Source organism: Anopheles nili, chromosome 2, assembly GCF_943737925.1.
Source record: "Anopheles nili chromosome 2, idAnoNiliSN_F5_01, whole genome shotgun sequence".
In the NCBI taxonomy this organism is placed as follows: domain Eukaryota; kingdom Metazoa; phylum Arthropoda; class Insecta; order Diptera; family Culicidae; genus Anopheles; species Anopheles nili.
In genome coordinates this window covers 39,129,240-39,145,400 of record NC_071291.1, presented here as the reverse complement: position 1 = coordinate 39,145,400, position 16,161 = coordinate 39,129,240, and positions in this window count along the sequence as shown.

The following is a 16,161-nucleotide window of genomic DNA, read 5'->3' as shown; positions in this document are numbered from 1 at the left end:
CCGTCGCTGTCACACTTTCCCTTCGCTAGCGTCTCGGGTAACGAGCATGTTGCACAGGGCTTTCGTTTCTGTGTGTATGTGCGGCGAGGAAAAATAAAGAAACTGGTGTGAAACGCTCCCATGCGAAGGGTGTGAAACAGAGTCGATTGAAGCTCCCACCGATGGTCGGATTGTTCGTAGTGAGTGAAAGCGTGCTGCTTTGCACATTCGAGATGGGTGTATTGAATTGCACACAAAGAGTGGCTTCCGGTTGGATGCTCTTGGTTGTCGAAATCTCACCAGCATAAACCAAACCGATCCTCAGGTGTTCGAGTTCGAGAGCCTTGATGAGGTGCAAGTGTTGACAAGTTGCTCTATGTTTGTGCATTTGTGCGTTAGGAATGTTCTCTTTTTTCGTGTTCATAAAGGTACATCTAATGCACGTGTTTCATTATATGTCAGATCACAGCTTTACATGCTGACGTGAAAGCAAACTAATGGTCATGTTGAAGAAGAGAAAATCATCAAAAAGTAAAACTTTTCTAACTTGAGAGCAGCGATTCAGAATAAAATGCAATAATATTTATTTTTCTCAACAACTCTTAACTTTTGCATTTCATAATTACGAAACAACTTCTTAAAATTACAAGGAGTGCAAAAACAGCATGCATTCTGTACGCTTGGAAATACGGTAATAGAGCCAGCGAGATAAACCAAAATAAATGACTGTATTTTTTGCCTTGAAATCGAATTAAAGGCAACAGAACTAAGCATGCAAAAATTAAAAATATATGAATGTTGGTTGAAATGTGGACACGAATAATAAAGAAAGAAGCAAAGCAAAATGCATACAACGGTCCTATCATTTACAAGTTCCAACCCAACTCTCGATCTCATTGCTCTCCCCACAAAAAAAAAACCAAAACCACGCAAAATAATTCACCCATTTCCAGACCGGGCAGCACCTCGTTTATCGTTGGCCACATGGAAATTGTTTCCTCCAAACCACCGACTCGTCACACCCGGCCACCCGAGCAGCGGAGATCGGATGACGGCATGCACCCGAGGTTGCATAAATTCTCTCCACCCACACGGGCGGCAAATTAATGGACCGATGAACGATCGAAATCGGGCTAGCCGGCCGGGTGCCTGCTGGTGCCTGCACGACGACAAGGGGCACCAATTTCGGAGGGCAAACTTTCATCGCCCGAGCCTCGACCGGATTCCGACAATAAACTGCACCGGCCACTGGGGATGGAATACAGGGGATTTTGTCGGGCTTCGAAGCGTTGTGTGCACCTATTCGAAGCATGGCGCTTGGATAACGGATTGGACTGGCCAGGAGCACGGGTGTACTCCCAAAAAAGCAGCCCCGGTGATGGGTTTTTGCACCGGGAATGCACGAGTGCAATGAAACAATTTAAATATTGATGGTATAATCTACAATTTCCCGGTTCTCGCGTAGCGCACAGTGGCGCTGTAATGAACCCGGCCGGAGGCTAGGGCACTTGAAGTACTTGAGCCTCGAAAGCTGGAGGCGGATTGAGCAGAAGCGAAACAAAAAACCCCTTTCTGGGGGTTTCCCATTGACCGACGAGACGGCATTCGTCGTATTACCGGCTCAAACGAGTACTTCATTTAGCATGTGAGTGAGGTTTTTCTTCCGATACGATGGTGTCGTCGGGTTTCGCGAGCACGCATTGAAAGCGCTCTAATATATAATTTTTTTTTCTTCGATCGTATCAGCATCGATTGCGAGGCTTGCGTGCGAAAAAAGCGCGCCCCAAACGGTGCAAGGGCGGTACATTTCGGTGTTCATTTTCTACTCGAATTCAACGCAACGTCAAGCAACGATCGAACGATGGAACTGGGTCGGTTTCGGTGCATCGACCTTTTTGTAAACCTTCCGTGCCGTTCGCAGAAATGGTATGAGCTTGCAAAAATGCATGAGTAACACATACACACACACACACAAGCAATGGAAAAATTCGCAAAAACCATCTGAAATGTATCACTCCCGTGCGGGCGTGTAAGGGTGCCCGGGTGCGGGCACGAATGTAAACGACAATGAAATATTCAGTGCAATTGTTTGATGATGAAACAATCCTGGCTCAACGAGAGCGCATCGTTTTTTTATCTCCTCGTCTTCCCATGCTCATATATTTGAGCAATCAAACATACCGCGGGATCCATCGCTCGATCCTGCATGCAACGCTCGGGGCTGGTTGGCGTTTTTCGAAGCAGTTTTTTGTGTGTGTATGTTTGAGCTGTTGTTCCCCTCGCACCAGGATCAAAAGCACCATCGCGCTGCATCAGAATGCACTTACCAACATTCCCGAGGGTCGAGTGATATCGTCCCGCGAGGGGCCAACTTTGACTTAATTACACAATTTCAGGGAAAACTTCGTGCAGCTCGCGGTTTTCGCTGCTAAGGGGGATGTGAAAGAGTTGGCCATGCTTTTGGACAGAAAAAAATGGCCGTACTTTCGGACAATTCAAATGAATGCATACGATCGCGGTGCGTGCTGCTCTGATTAATTCGGCAACATGTGTGATGTTTCGCGAACATTCAAAAGTTGCTTTATTTTTCCACGAATTCCTGCCCGCCGTCAACAACTCTGCACGCAAAACGTGCGAATGAATTGAATGGAATTGTGTTCCGCGTAGACCCGAAACATAACGCCGTGTTTGTGAAACAGCAAAGCTGTGTGTTAAATGTTTTTATCTGACCCATTCAGGGAAGCGCATTGTGTGGGACGCATTTTATCAGATGTCGCGAATCGAACATCGACCAGCACATGTTGATTTCCGTCCCCCCGGGCTGACGGTGCTTCCGGCCATCAGGAACAATTTACATTCCACGGACCGCCCTTCAATCGGCAGGGCTTACGAAAAGAAGCGCACACTGTCAATGGCAGGCTGTCAAAGCGAGTAATTAACCCACGAACCGCGACGCATTCACGAATGTTGTTGCAACCATAATTCAAGCACCGCAACCATCACCGGCCGGTATTGAGTCCTAAAAAGGGAACGTTTTTGTACGGGATTGCGATATCGGTTTTGAATCGATTCTTTCTCCTTTTTTTGTCTGTGTTTCGTCCACCGCTCTTGTTTGAGAGTGGTTCCAACGGCTTGCTGGGGGTCAATTCGGCATTAATCAAACATGCTGGGGGTGGCCGGTTTTTGCGGTCGAACCGCTTTTGCACTTTTTTTCACACTCTTTCACTTCCTCACGGCTTGACCTTCCGGTCAGGTGTTTGCGAATGAATATGGTGCTCGGAAAGCGCACAAAAGCGCACCGACCCGAACCCCGGGCGGTCGGAAAAAGTTGCACGTTCGAAAGAGCCCCCGTCCAGGCAAATTAGTTACGAGCATGAAATGCAGTTTTATAAATAAAAATTCAACCCACCTTCCCACGCTCCTTCTTTCCCATCTCACTGAGTACTAGAGCGCTTTCCAGCATGTTGATAGCGCGCTTTCCCGCGACAAAGACGAACCACGTCGTCATCGCGAAAACTCGAGCCCTCGGAAGCTCGGAAGCTGTTGTTTTTGCCCGTTCGGCCATTCCGCCGATGAAGTTATGCCCCCACTCTACTGCTCCTTTACCTTCACCACACCCAGAAAAGGGCGGAGGTCGGTGCAACGATCATTACGAGTAGCACGGTGGCAAATATTGCTTCCCACCGACGGCGATGGTGTTGCAGTGGAACTGCGGCACACCGTAGACGGCCGCGAGGAACGGTCCTTTACTCGTTCCAGAGCAACCTGGGTTTGTTGGGTGCATGAGAAAGACCCCTCCCCCCCCCTTTTCGACGCCGAAACAATAGCGTACAAACACACACAAACACACACGGGTTTATGCTAGGAAGTTGCCGCTGGGTGGGAAAATAAATGAAAACATGTAGCTTCCATCGGTCGTGCATTCGGGGGGAGGTTTTTAGCTGCCCTTTTTCCCAACCAACCGAGTCCCTTTGTTCCGGAAGGCCGTGAGTGTGTGTTACGACGGGGAAAACTGGAAGCGATGGGTGGGTTTCGGCGTCTGCACGTTTGTCGCTCGAAAATTGTCCGCGGAAAATGTGGGGAGAAACAAAAAAATAACGCTGGTAAAAAGCAACCGCGGCACCTTAGCCCTTAGCAAGCATCTGGTGCGCTGTGCCGGGGAAAGAGCTGGCCATTTTCCCTCGAAGCGAATGCAAATTGAGACCCTTCGTGCCTTCCGAGGACCTGATGCGCTTTGGAGACCTGCTGGCGCACCGAGAGCGTCCGGACGATGTAACTGAGTACATAGCAAAACAAAGAAGCAAAACAAAAAAAAAAGAAACAAGAAAAAACCATTAGGACAAACTTATGTTATTTGCTTTGTTGCTTAATGCCGAAGCTACTGTTATGAAAATGAGTTATGCATTTTTGAGTAATTTTCGTTTGCATTTCCTCACGGCAACGGTAACCCATTATGCTTCATTTCGTTGTTGTTGCTGCTGTTTTGCAGGCGTCTTTGCAAGCTGGCTCGAAGACGGTCGCATCCCGCACCCGGAATTCATTCGCATGCTGTCATCCACGGGTGGGTTGAAAGCGTTCCGAGCTCGTGTAAAGCGAACCGTGTTCGGTTGGTGGAAAACAATTTCAGCACAAGCTCGGCATCCCATCGACAGGGTCCGGTTGGGTTGTCGGATGGTGGAAAATGGTTCGCCTTTTTGTCGGGCTCAGCCGCTCAAGTGCACCTGAGCCATCACCACCACAGCGGAGCACAGAAGCGTGATATCAAATCTCATAAAATCGCACAAAATGTCGTCGCGTTGGTGCGTGACACGCGGCCGGCTTCGGTGTGGTGCCGCTTGAGAATGTCGTCGTGAGTCGCCAGCAGGAAGTGGAAAAGCAAACGTCACAGCATCGGCTAGGGTGGGCAGGTCACGCTTGGTCTTACCACTCGGTCAGCACTGCAGCACCGGAGTGGTTGCACCTGCTGTATCCTAGTTGGTGGCTTCCAGCGAGTTGTATGGATTTTGCTACCAGCTGTAACCATGACGACCCGTTTCCAGGAGTAAACCGCTCAGATGGGGCTCCTGGGCGTAATTACGGAACGTTTCCCGGGTGACAGACAGACCGGGTGGTTCGGGAAAATCAGGCTGCGTCAGAACGCGGACGTTGCGTGCGTGGTGGGTTACCATGGGAACGAGAACTTTTCTCCTTCACCGAGGTAAAGTTTCGAGTCGCGATCGTCGGCACGAAAAGGTGCTAAATTCACTTACCTCCTTGGAATGGTTGACTAGATGTAGCGGGCTGGAAAACGTGTCTGCTTAGGTCGCAAGGGAAACGGCACGGAGTCGCTCAAGCGAGATCGAGATGTGTGATTTTTTTGTACAAACGCACTGGTGCCGGCGAGAATTGTGCTGCCAGCGCGTACTTATATTTCGCACAGCTGGTTCCAATTTAACACTCGTGGGTTTTCATATGAAATAGCGAAACCACAAGGCTAAAAAAGAGTACAACTGCATCAAACCTGTCTGTCAGTACAAGGTTGCGGTATCAATTGTTGTTGATTCAACGAGGAACGTAAAAAGTTAGACGAAGCGCCCATTTTTTCTGCGGCCACGAAAATGACGACCTCGTGGCCATCGTTTGTTTAAAATTGTTCCCCACCCAACGGGGGGTTTGCTTTCATTCGCACCATCTGTAACGGAGCCGGTCCGAAATGGATGCTGTTCTCGCGTGGCTCAGCTCACAAACCAGGCTCTCGCTAATCCCATCGCTTGCACCCGTGGCTGGGATCTCGTCAAACGTGGTTGGTTTCGGACCGGAAGCGGGCAGCGGTGGCTCGTGGCTATGGCCACAAAAGCAGCAGAAAAAAGACCCACCATAATGGATGTTATTTATTTACACAAAATACCATGAATTTTAAAATGAAAAATGTTACCCGTTACGCTGCCCGGAATGGATTTCGGTGAGAGCGACGGTCCGTGGTCCAGGGAAAAGGGACGTTGTTTTATTCAACCTCATTCTGAAGGCTGATTATTTGCACCGTGCATAAGCCGTCTCCCCGTGGGAAGGACGGTGGTTGTGGTGCTACATTTTCTACGGTTAAATTTGCCTCCGATGCTATTGCGCAAATGAATCTCGAGTGCTCTTGCACTCAGCCGTTCCTACCTACGCCGTGCTGCTTAATCACCTCAAATTTGAACAATCTCAAATCTTTTGATTCCGGTGTGGACGTTGCCGGAAGCGTAGCTAAGCGCCTGACCGACGGTGTGCCGGGTGCCGGTTTCGGTGGTTTTCTGAGCAAATCTTTCGCTCGTTCGGTGGCTCCGGCTGTCTGACCGCTGGGCACCGGCGGAGACACGGGCTGGCTTCGGAGTGCTATGAGAGGCCCCCCTTTGTTCCGTTTCAACCTTGTTGCAGAAGCAAAGTGCAGCTGAGTGGGTGTGAAGCTGGCGTTGGATTTTTTTTCGCTTTGCTTCTCCGAATCACCATAATCACCACTTGTTGTGTGAAGGGTTTTAGCTTTCATTAGCCGCATGATGTTGGGTGAAAGGAACAGGTACCAGTGGGAGTTAGCGTGAAAGAGAGAGAATGCGAGAAAGCGATCGATAGAGAGAGCGAAAGAGAGAGGTGCTTGACCATCCATTACCTGGTGCTAACCGGGATCCGGCTTTACAAAATTGCGAAACGCGATACCATTCGGTTAGCTTATCCGAGTTGCATAATTCCACCAATGCCGGATGCCTCTAGATGCACCGAAAAGCTGCTCAACGACTACATTCTCTTCCCTGCAGAAGGATTATCTATCTTGCCCTAGCCATGGCAAAGCACGTAGCGAGTTTTTCTTCTACGCAGCAATTTCTTTATACATATTATAAAACTACTAGCCTACCCGTGTGCAGCTTGCCCATCTTCAGCTTAAAAAGTGCATCTGAAGGAGATGAGAAAAAAGGCAAACAGAGAAATTTCCCAGTCGAAACAGTCGCTCACATTTGCTACATATACCACTCCATCGCTCACCACAAGCTACACCCGGCGTTTAGGAAAGAATTAATTACTCTGATGGATTGCACCGGTGAGGGAAACCAAACCGTGTGGCCAAAGTATCTCCCATGGTAGAGCCTACCGATGGAAAAGTGGTGCGGAGTGCATCTTGCCGGCAACCTTTCATTCCCGTGGACCAAGCTGAGCTATTCAGACCAAAAGCTGCACCAGCTAGGGCTCTAGTTTTCCATTAATTTCCATCTCACTTGCTGCTGTTGATGGCAGGCCGAGGTATACGAGCTGGGAGCAATTTCCGCAGAGGATCGCTCATCGCACACACAAAATTTCCACATTCCAGTGCCGGCCTGCCAACCGGATGGGGTAGCGTTTTTTTTTGTTGCTGTTTCTCGTTTCCCTTTTGCTCCCACCGATTCCCACGCCCACGGTATGATGTCCTGCTGGGGCTCACCACACGAAACTGCGGCGGTAATTAGGACCGCTAGGATGCGCTTCTGTCATCGCGACGTACGAGGTGGGCAAAAGATACACTTTAACCGCTTCCATGATTCCGGAACTAATCCATCAGCGGCAGTAAAAACCGCCCTTCTTCACGAGCCCATCGCAGCCCGGAGGGTATAATTTATGATGAGCGTACGAGCGAGAAAAAGGTGCGCGCATATGCGCCAGTTCCATCGCCAGCACTACGAGCTGGGGGTCCCAACCGTGGGAGTCTCCTTGCGGTGCATGGGTCACGGTCCATAGGCGAGATCGAGAAAGTACGCAAGCAAGAGTGGATAGAGTGGGAAAAAAACACGTGAACCAACAGACACATACTTACGCAAGAGAGCCAAAAAAAAACCGGCTCACCCAACACTGGCGCTGCTGTCATAAAATGAAATTTATGGAACGCATCAGCTGAAACATCCTTGACAGAGTGCTGCTGGTTTGGTTCCCAAGCTCGCGTGTGAGGTGGAGTGCGAATGAGCCAGTTAGTGGTTCAAACCATGGACCCCGTGCAACTTGGAGAGCACAACATCCGGCAAAAGCGGCATTTGTTTCTGAAGCAGGCCTCACTTGGGTCAACAACAAAAAAATGGAAAACTCATTCCTAGTGGCCATTTAGGTGTGGCTAGTGGCGAGGAAACAAAATTCGCTGCGATAAATTTTGATTATATCACACGGATGCAACACAAATTCCATCATGCAGCAGGACACCGGAAATTCCCCAGGGGAGAGGTTGCTGCTGAAATTCGGCAACGACCGTCCGCTGGAGACGGTGGATATGTTTGCTTTACCGGAAGTACTTCGCAGCCGTCGCTTCGGGTGGGTAGTGTGAAGCACTGCCCAGCATCAACTAGCCGCACCGGTGACGGTTAAGCGGCTTTCGATTTTTTTTTTCGGCATGTGGTTTTCATTTGCGCGTTTTAGAGCACCAGCGGCCTAATGCGCGTCCAGGCTTCGTTGGGCAGGGGACTTGCAATTTACTGACGCACAGCAGTGACCCGCCGTGGAGCGGGTGTTGACGAGTTTGCGCGAGAGTTCATAATTCATCGCTAATAGCCTAAAGGGTACTGGGAGTCCACGGGCTGTGCGTGGTCGGTGGCTTCGCTGGTGTGCCTGGGACTTCACCGGTCATCAGAGAGCTTAAATTTAAGCTTCTTAAAGTTTTTAAAATATGACGCATCATTAATTTTGTCATTTGACACACAACTGCAGTTGTAGATCTTACGTCGAGTGACAAGAGCTCACTCGAATGCGAGGTAATAAATTGCGTAAGCCTACAAAAAAAAACATTTTCACATGATACGAGCAGTACGATGGAGGCGCCTGGTACCGCATAAATTGGCTGCGATGGAGACGCCTGGTAGTGCACTAACGTTCGTGTGGTTTTGGGAACATTCGAATAGAATCGTCGTGAATCGTCGTAAATTTAGAAACACGAACCATCTTTATGGTTTAATAACTCGACCAGTAGCAGTACGGTGTTCCGAGCATTTTTGTTTCTCACACAAATATTTCCACCCGTTAATGACTTCCGTAAGTCAGCCGAGTGGAGCTTATTGTGGAGTGATTTGAAACGCATTCATCCGGGTGGACATAATCGCTACCTCATTGGCTCATTGTTTTAGCTTGAGCGGGCGCGTATCCACGCGTCTGTTGTAAGCAAATTATCCCCAGAGCATGAAGCATGCATAACATGTTCCGTGACAATAGCTTCGATGTTCGGCGTGACGCAAACCGGTACTACCTCCAGCAAACAGCTTCACGGCAGCACGCTTGACGGCGCAGGACACCTAATGCGATCGAAAGGGAGGTATGCCTTTCTCGATGTTTCGAAAGGTGTGGTGGTGGATTCCGGCGAACAATTGTCACGATTGTTTACAATTACGTTCTCCGCCTTTACGAGATAAGAAGGATCCAATTTACCTTCGAAGCGGAAAACAAACACACACGACCGTTGCAACCGGGCAACGCGGCATGGAAACACAAAGGCGTATTTGCTCGTCGCGTTGTAATGGGTCGTGTTGTTAAGCATGGGTTCGGGCTCGAGCCGTTCAAGTCTCGGGGTACCCACAAATGTGGCCTGGGCTGGGGCCGAGTGGTCCTAAGACCCGTTAGGCGTAAGACGTATGGGCGAAATAAATCATTTTATTATTGTGTGGCTCTTTTTTGCCCGGTACGCCCCGTGTGGTGGCCTCCCGAGATCGCCTGCATAGCCCGTGGGTCAGACGTTTCATCAGGGCTTGGTTGACAAATAGCCGCTAGCTGGCCGGAGTCGAGAGACGGACGAACGACAACCTCAGCTCGATTCTCGTCTCGCAGCAACGCGTAACGCCAACCAGGAGGCTGGTTGGAGATTGAGCCAAACCATCAGCCTGCCGCAGGGTTCGCCATAGTGGGCGTTGCATGATTTATGTCCATCGGCCGGCAGGCAGACACGACGGAAGGCCGGAAAGCCAACCGGTGAATGGAACCGGTGTTCGACGGAATGAAGAGGTTATGAAATTTCTCAGGCCCTTTATTGCTGCGTGGTACGAGTCGAGCCTGCGGCAGGGGAGGTCTTTAGTCGAATTCTAATCCACCACCAGCCGAGATTGGGTGCCTGTAAAGCTCACAAACACACACAGACACACACGCATGAGCTTGGAATGACACTGGCCGTTATGAAAGTCACCAGTTTAGTGGGCTATATTGGAGGCAAACCTTTTTTTGTCGGAAAAGCTATTTTATGCAACAAAATTGAAATCAAATCTTTGCGCTCTTCATCTTAGATGTGTTTGAAAAACACCCACAAACGAATGGATGGGCAACTGACGAAGCCTAGCAACCATCGCTAAGCGTTTCCAGCGGGGTCGGAGACAAAGCTTGCTACGGATTTGATTAGATTCCAGCTCGCATTAGAAAGGCATCGTATGGCGGATCCCGAGATATAGATATGGCGAAATTGAACCGCAGTTCTCGGTGTTCATACACTCCGGTGTTTATTTGTTGATTGCGAAACCACAAATCCTGCTTCGACTAAGGAATCATTTGCTAGGTAGCTCGAACCGTCTCACATTCTGCGGCTGCCATATGACACAACAACTGGTTCTATACTATTAGAAGCAGCAGCTCAACATCGACTCTGGTAGCTGCATGCATTTGCTAGCAATCAAAATTTCATCCTAATGTGCTCGACAGAAAGCACAGAGAGCTAGCCCGTTCTCGACGTCTCGTTCGATACCAGCAGAGCTTGTAAAATATGTAAATTACAGGCCAAGAACAAACATGACAAGCTTTCAAAATGATTAGTTAGAAGGGAACGGCTCGGTCATCGGTTGCCTTGTGGGTATGTTGGGACAACGATTGATTGAGCTTGATGATGCGAGCGGTAGAGCAGGCTTTTGTAGTCGATGATAGTTGCTGATTTCATTACAATTATCTTGCGTCTGGGGCAACGGTTTGCGGCCGAGTAAACACGGTACCGAGCGTATAAATATCACCACAAGAGGTCACTCTGGTTGTTGATTTATCTTTACAACGAGGAAGCTTGCTACATGGGTAAATAATTTTCAATTACTCATACCGAGCTCGGCCACGGCAGTAAAGATCTATAAATTTGCTTTTCAATAGTAGTTGTAATTGAAATACACTACGCCGTAAGGAGTAGATGTTAGACAAAAGACAAACGGAACGAGCTTGATTGATTGGACTAATGTGTGAATGTAAAGAATAAACAATACTATCTAGCTGCGTTTCTGGTATTTCGATAAAGGGACGACTTCTTCCATGTCTCCTACGTACGCCTAAATGTATGCAAAGTGCAGGATATTATTTACATTAGCACATCACGCTACACCGACGCCATGCAAACCACAATTCCGTTAATGATTTGGTGAGCTGTTTACCTTATCATAATGGTAATTTTTTCTCGATAACGATATCCACTCTCAAGGCCACAGTGCTCCTGCAGACGAGCGCGATGCAACAGATTGCACAGAAGCTGGATTTTTTCTGAAGCTCTGAAGCTCGATTCGGATGTTGACGAAGTGAATGGCGTGGGCGCAGCAAAAAAAAATCCCTAGCATAACCTTTGGTTTGACGTGGAGACAAGAAGACTACCGATCCAGACCTCCTGGGGGATCGATTAGTAGGGCACGCGTTTCAAATGCCAAAAAGTGCCACTCGCACCAGCGGCACACGTTTCGCAAGCGGAATGGCAAATTTCGAGGGGCATCCTGGCAACACCGCATCATCGCTGCTGTCGTCCAGCTTACGAGCGAAAGTATTATGAAAATGATGATGATGGCGGCCATAACCATGATAATAACGAAGCTAATATAAAATTCAATTGAATGGAACCCAGCACAACAATAACTTGGCATCAAAAATTCACCGTTTCATTTTCCGCTCCAACCACGGGGCTGCTGCGAGACTGGGCGGCATATCAGTTGCGCCGGCTGTGTGAAGCTTGCCACCACCATTCCGTGAAACAGTAAACCTGCATATGAGTGCATCTGATCGGTTGCAGTGCGGTTCGGTTTGGAGGCGGGTTTTTCCAGGGTTTTCCCGGAGCGCTCGTAAAGCTAATGAATGTTTACGGTCAGTGCCGTGTGTGTTTCGGTTCAAGTGCGGGAGCGTGGTTCACCGAACCTCGAGTCCATTAATTATTTTTCGGACTAAAAGCGCACATTACAGCTGACCGTAGCACGGGTTTGCGCGCTTTCAACCATCGTGGGAACGTGTTTCGCACGGAATTTATAAGCCATGAACTGTGCGAGTTGAAGGCTATGCCTTAGCCAACCGAGCGTGGTCCGTCTTTTCAACCTCAGCTCGATGTGTGGAGCATTTTGAGCCGGATTGGAGTCATTTGTTGCGCATCGGGTAACGACGTACTTTGAACTCTCGCGAGACTTTCCCTAGTAGACAGTAAGCTCCCATCGGCAACAAGCTGCTCCGTTCGAGGGAATTAACTGTTGGAACCGCGAAACGGAGCCGTGGCGTGAAAACGATTGCAACCAGTTCGCTTTTCCGGTGGGTGGAAAATGCGTATACCCAGTATTGCATCAGGACGGACCATTTAATTGCTGGTTCGCTAAAGCCCGTACTAGGCTTCATCGGACCCACGTGGGCCAAATGTAGTAATTGATTTTATCCGTCCGCTACACGGTGGCATCAAAACGTACCGTTGGTCTTGCTGGGCTCTCGCGGTCGGAAAACCCACTCCGGGCTTTCAGCTTAAGTGGATGTTTTTCCAACAATTTCAGCCAGAACAGGTTCCGAATCTTTTATCATTTGCGGGGCAAATGTGTGGACGCCACCGCCAGTGAATGGCCAGCACGAAACGGTGTCGCCACACGGGACGGTGACGCCAAGTTCAGAGACAGTTTCAACTGTGCGATAAGGACTCGATTGGAAAACTGGTGGTTGAAGCGGTTCGTAGCATAGCTCCATCGGACACGGGTCTCATAAATGCCGCAACGAGGACGACTCGTACAATGTATGGTCTAGCGCCAGTGGCTAACACCCTGAAGGGAAATTTGAGTGGCCATTCTCTGTGAACAGAACGATCGTGGGCTCGTGTGGTGTGTTTGCTTTTCGTGCACAAAGTTCGCCTCTCGGGGTATGGAAATGGCACTAGTTTTAGGACATTTCCTCCCAAGCCTTTCGAATGAGTCTGAGAGAGGCTTTCGTAAATTTGTCGCTTCCGAAAGGCTCACGGTTAGAGTTGTTCGATTCGGAAAATGCATTGCAATGGTTTTATGCTTCGAAAACACCTATTCGTGTGCCCCAGTGTTTGGAGTGTTTTCTTTTGAAGGGATCAAAACTCGTTTTCTACGTCCCGGCCACACACCACGAGCTGGACATCCCTGCTGTGGAAAGAAAGAAGCTTTGCCGGATTATACGCTATAATCGGAACGCTCCGGAAGTCCACTGGCGCGTTCCGGGTCCATTATTTGCTAAGTGATTAAAACGCAAAGCTGCAGCGTGGATTATGAAACATTTACCGCGGTTTTCCAGAGAAAATTACTTCGAACAAATCGAACGTGGCCGTGCCGGGTTTGTAAGCCTAGCAGGATCCGGTTTATTAAAACTGGTCTACTCTTTGGGAAGAAAGATAAACTACACAGCATAGAGGGAACTGCGGCGAGATGGAAATAAAAAAAAAACACCACATCCTCTTCGCACACATACACACGTGTCCACACGAGCGCCAAGGCCAACCCCCGGAGCGAATAGTTGAAGTTCGCTGCTCGGGCGTAAAGAAAACAATTTAAATTAAAAGTTTACCATAATCCCACTTTTCAATTTAATGTTTTATAATAATAGTAACCAAAAGTTTCTGGCGTGCGCGCGAGCGTCCCACGAAGCCACCGGTGTACGGGTATCGTTTCCACCGCGCACAGCCTCGGATAAGAGCCAGCTGATAGATAAAGGGCACTTTTCCCACCCAAGCGCCCGGGGATCGTTAGCGTGGTATAAGTCACATGACGACCGCGCGCGTTCTCGCGTTACCTCGGCTTTGAGTTGAGGTGGATTTTTGTGTGCTGCTTCCCAGCAAGCCCACAGCCAGCAACAGGGTGTAGGAAGGACCGTCGACCGGGGGCGCTAGTTCCGTGCTCCTTTCACGTCGCTGGCCCACGCCGTATCAACCGTATATACCGACCGGTGTGCGAAACTTTCGTCTTTTGTTCGAGTTTGCGTTACATTTTGCGTAAGCCTTCTGCTCGCCGGTGTGCCAATTCTCGTACGCCGCAGCGAAGCGAAGCTGTGGGAAAACTTTTTCCCAAGCTACCGCCCACTCCCACCCTTCTGGTTTGCGATTGAGCGGGGGGTGGTGGATTTTAACCTAGGCTAATCAAGATAAAACTTGAAATAGTTAACTGTTGGCTTCCCGGGTGGAAAACCTGCGCGCCTTTCCTCGGGGGTGGTTTTTTTGTCCTGCGATTCTAAGTGGGAAGCTTCAAATAAAAAGGATGCTGATGCTTTTCCGCACCACCGGTTGGCCCATTACCGTGGGCAAACAAAACTATTTTCCTGGGTTGGTGGGTTTGGCGCGTATCTGATGCTCCCGGGACTACGGGGACGTCGCCATAACGATGTTACACTCAATGCAGTGTCCGCCATCTTCGCGAGCGCGAGCGCGACCGTAAGTTAAGCGTGGTTCTAAAAGCCTTTATCACGGCTTTAATAAATCCGTCACGATACCAACCGAGCTAATTAAGCGCTGTACATTGTGCAAATTAATTCAAAGCAAAAATGTGGCAACATGTAATCAGAATGAAAAAAATACTCCACGACAAGCCACCGGATGAGGGACGAACGTTTTAATTTTGTGATGAACCCGCGTCACCCCGGTGCGGGTGGAGATTGGGAGCAATAATAAATGTGCCACGTGTACACGTGCGGCGCGTGATGAGCGCTGGCCGGGATGGAAGGATCGTGAGTTTTTTTGTGCGCACAATTTTTCTTTTTATTTTCCCCCCCATGATCCCATAAAGGGCCGCTTAGCCACCTGCTCATGCTTCCCGGGGAGGCTGAGGGTGAAATTAGTATTCATCATTTCGCTGTCATTCCACCGGTGACTCGGAAAACCCCCAACCCCCATGGGTCACAAAATGGAAACCGGAAGCCATCCGTTCCAGCGCAATTCCAGGGGACGGGATCATTTTTCATCCCATTTTCATGACCCACCAGCGCATAAGCGCACGCGACGTCTCGGTCACAGCGTTCGGCGACGTCATCATCGCGATGGAGGCGCCCAGTCTTCGTCGATCGGTCGGGTGTGTTTCGTAAGGATGTCCGGCAAAATCAGGCCCCAGCCACGCTCCCGGTCACCCTGATGATTAATGAGCTCGGTGGGGTGAAAGGCGAAAATGAAGAAGAAGAAGAAGAGTATGCGAGGTGGGAGAAAAAAAAAATAAAGAAGCCGCGACCCCCGGGGACATTGGTAAGACAAAAGACCAACCGTACCGGCTGGCCGGCCGGCACGGTGTGTTTCGACACGATGGCATACCATTAAAGCACGAGAGAGAAGTACATAAAAATGCCTGTCCCATCGTCCAGCCGCCGGTCAAATGGGCCGCCCAGTTTTTGGTGGGGCGCAAATTTGTTGCATATTTACCACAGCCCATCCCAACCAGGGCGGTTCGTCGCTTGAGCCTTGGTCTGGGTCGTTCCGAGGACCCTCCCAAGATGGATGAGTTTGGGTAGCAAATTTATTTCATTAGCAGCAAAACGTTCCCACCCCGAGAGTGACCCTGCTTTCAAGGCCCGTACGATGGCCGCCTGGAAGAGACACCCGATGAGAAAGAGTGAGAGAGAGAGAGCACGAAAAAAAGAAAGTCAGAATGAAAGGACCTGCGGTCGCTTCCGTCGTAAGACCGTGGGGCCGAAAGAGATATTGTTCAATTCTTCATAGTTCGCTGTCCGGTACCGAGCGCTTCCGGGATCCGGATCCATGACCCGTGGTTCGTCCTTTACGTTATAGCAAACAGGCACCATTTTGCTTTCATTTGCATGCGAACGTGCGGCATACTGGCTTCGATCCGGGACGGTGATGATGAAGAGGAATTACGACTGTTGCGTTCGAGCCCAAAACTTTCCCTTCGCCGTTCGTTCGTTGCACGGAAGCGGTCCTTTTCTCGGGCGGAAGTTTACTATTTGCTTTTGTTTCTGTTTTTCGCCCAAACTCGCTGCCCCGTCCGATTCACTGGGTGTCTTTTATTTTCGGTTAATTAT